Consider the following 3,899-nt stretch of genomic DNA (forward strand, 5'->3'; position numbering starts at 1 on the left):
TGTTTGTGGTGTGTTGTGTATGAAAATGAGATGATGACTTGAATGAATGAATGCAAGGGTATTTATAGGAGTAGTGGAGGGAACATATGGCTATGTCATTTGTAGGTGAAGTAGGTGGATGTTGTAGGTGAAGTAGGTGGATGTTGTAGGTGAGTAGGTGGATGTTGTAGGTGAAGTAGGTGGATGTTGTAGGTGATTATGAGTGATAAGTGATAAGTGTATGATATGTTAAGTGATAAGTGAATGATTATGATAAGTGATAAATGAATGTATGATATGATAAGTGGTGAATGATAAGTGGTAGTGTTTAAGTATTTAAAATAGGGAACAAAGCCCTTCCTTGCATGGCAAGGAACGGAGACACAAGGAAACACACGACAATGTCCTAAGGTTGCTAGGAATGTTGTTTTTGTGTTCTAAAATGTGTAGGAGTTTTCAATGATGCTCAAACATGAGGTCTTTTTAGGATTTAACTTTCCTACTTCAAGTCTTCAATTTCGTCCAAACTTTGGCTCCATGGATAAGCTATCCAATCCATGCCCAAAAATGCTCCAAATAGCCTCAAAATGCACTTTCTTGCTCCCTAAGCCCTTAGAACCTGAAAACACACAAAAGAAGCATAAAGAACTAAAATAACTAAAGAATCATAACGTAAATGTACGAGAACAAGCCATTTAAGTCGCATGAATATGCTCCTATCAAATACCCCCACACTTATCTTTTGCTAGTCCTCGAGCAAAACAAAACAACAAAAGAACACGAAACTAGACAAAACGAACAAAACACAACCTACACCTTCCAACAATCGTCTAATGGATTTCCAATGCACATGACAAGTTAAAAATCATTAGTCCCATAGATTTTTGTCATCTTCACACTTAAGTACATTCGTACTCATAGTCACCACATATTATTTCACAAATAAGCATTTAAAACCATGTTTTGAATGTAGTAACATGCCTTAGAGAATTTGCTCAAATCCTTACAAGATATGCACTCGTTTTTCACACAGATTTTCTGACTACACACCCTAAACTAGTTATATGTGAGAAGATTGATGTAAACATAAAAACGAACACTCACATATATGTATTTCAAAGGAAGCAATTTCTGGAGTTAATAAGCATGTTTAGATATGATCTCATGAATGGAATGCTACTACTTAGATGCGAGAACCAGTGACACCATATGCTCATATCAATTCCAAACTCCACATTATTAAACACATAACGATCAAGATAGAAGTCAAAGGGGTGTAACGGGGCTAAAAAAAGTGTTTGGCTAACAAAGAAGGGATATGGAAAACAAAGGTTCTTAAAGAAATAGCGAGCAAAGAATTTGAATTAACTTAGAATTCACTTTTGAATGAAAACTCAACTTTTGAACAAAAAGGGAGAACAAGCTCTTTTTTCTTTCTTTCTTTCTTTTCTTTTCTGTTTTTCTTTTTCATATGTTTTTCACAATTTTTTTTTTCTTTTCTTTTGACTCTCAAAACATACATAAACGCTTAAGAACAAAACATTCTCCCCCACACTCATTTTCTTTCATAATGTACTCAAAAGGAATTCATTTAAGTCATGCTCACTATTATTTAAGAACAAGGGTGTGGACTGTCCTACACTAGGCTAGGTAAGGGGTGATGTGGTTAGCAAAGAAAATAGGCTAAATGAGGCTCAACGGGGTTAAAACTAATATATACGAAATATGGGAAGTAAGGCTATTTGGCTATGGTGGCAACTACACAACTTCATCTTGATATATGTGTTATGCAAATCAATAACATGCTTTGAATGAAATGGGCATGAGTTATAGCATTTGGAACTATATGATGAAACGCCTTCTAAGTAGTAACCAAGCAAAGAATAATGAGATCATGCAACGACTTTAGAAAACAAGAAATCATAGATTAAACTCTCCAAAGAACGTTATAGGCTCAAGTCTCTCAGGGTTGTAGCGTTTGTTTGAGTTCCTTCCTTCAAGCATGTTACAAAAACGAATTTTTTTTCTTTTATGATTGCATGTGAAGTCATACATTATAACCATAACCAAGCATATACCAAGAGTAAATCATACTTTTCTCTATGTTTATAACTCTTTCTAACCGTCATGCAATTATAAACCAAATCCTTGTCATTGTGTTGGAAGGTATCCTAAGACACAAACACACAAAAACGACTCAAAACACTCTTTTTAGGCTTTTCAAAACAATTTTTTTCAAATTTTTATGGTATTTTCGGAGTTATAAAAACAAAACATACTAGAATACTCTAAAACAACTTAAAAACGCCTTAAAACAGTAAGGAACAACATTTGAAGTTATGGGTGATAAAATCTCACGAATTTGTATCAACAACATTAGTTACCCCCCCCCCCCCCCCACACTTAAATCAAACATTGTCCTCAATGTTTTAAGCTTAAAATCACACCAAACAAAAGTAAACATAAAAACAGCAACTAAACATACTAAACATGGCAGAATGTAAATAACAAAGAGAAGAGTTTAGAGACGCAAATCTGGTTGTGGAATGTAAATTCCATCTTCTCCTTGTTGATTTCATTGAGGCTTGATGTTGTTGATTCCACAGGGGTTCCTCCCATCGTTGATTTTCCTTTGTGCTACTCTTGAACTGGGCAGCAGGATTCTTTTGGTCTCCCCCGGAAGTCTGAGCTTTCCCCTTTTATCTGTTTCTTTGTTCAATCTTTGCAGGAGTGGTCCCTTCTCTGGAAGTGTATCAACCGTTGAAGATGACTACTCGAGAGCAACGCTAGGTAAGCAATCAGGAATAGATTCCAGGCAGTTGGCTCCAGATCGGAAGACTGACTCCAAGTGCCGGCTGATTGCTTCTTTTACCTTGCCATGCGAGTAAGAACAAGGACAAAGAAAAAGACAGGGAAAGAGCATGATATGAGATACTTTTGCTTTTAACCTTAATGATATGAGATACCTTTGCTTTTGAAGAAGCGGTGAATGAATCAGCACACTCCAATCCACTGTTTCCTCCTGGGTCATCTATACTCCAGGCATCTGGTATCATCTTTGGGGGAGAAAAAATTGAGTATTTCAAGAGGCTTTGCTGGGAGTGCACCCTCAGAGGTGAGGGAGAGTTGGGCATTTTCTTCAGGTTTGCCTTGCCATAAAAGACGAAGGTCGACATATATAGAGATAATATCAAGTGGTGGTATTGTTCTTTTACCCTTGTCGACAAACGTTTTGATCCCGCAAATCCGGCTTTTTGAAATAGTGGCGCCTCTTCGATTTCTGAGCGACGCCCCTTCGATTTCTGAACGACACGTAGTAGTGCGGATGCGGCTCCTTTTGACAAAGCTGCACGCGGTTTCTGAAAAGCAGAGAAAGCGTCGCCGAACTTTGCGCTTGTCGGCTAAAGATGTGTAGTTGCGATGATGGCCTCCACGTGTTGTCTGAAAAGAAGAAATCTTTTGACAAAGTTGAACGCGTCTTCTGAAAAGCTGAGAAAGCTTCGCTTAACTTACGCCGGAAATTCCGGCGTTTTGAATCGGTGGACGCGTCGCCTTGGCTTTTTATAGAGTTATCCATCATCGCCAACACACACACTCTGAAGAATTCCCATTCTTGAACATCGTCTCCGGCCCTTTGAAATTTAACTCCATCCACCCCTTCTCTTTGAACACTTTTGAAAAATGGCAAACCCATCGAACCTTAGCTTGGAATTGAGCCTTAGCAGTGATACGGGCGCGCCGCGTCAAGGTAACGTATGGCGCCCTTCTTTCTTATCTTCTAACGGTCCTCTTTCAGGTGAAGACTCTGTGATGCAGGACGCCACAACAGCTACAATAGTAGCTAGGAACCTCCTTACTCCAAAAGATAGTAGGCTGCTGTCAGGACGGTCCGATGAGTTGGCCGTTCAAGAGTCCCTCGC

The sequence above is a fragment of the Pyrus communis genome, chromosome 2 (assembly GCF_963583255.1).
Source record: "Pyrus communis chromosome 2, drPyrComm1.1, whole genome shotgun sequence".
NCBI lineage: Eukaryota > Viridiplantae > Streptophyta > Magnoliopsida > Rosales > Rosaceae > Pyrus > Pyrus communis.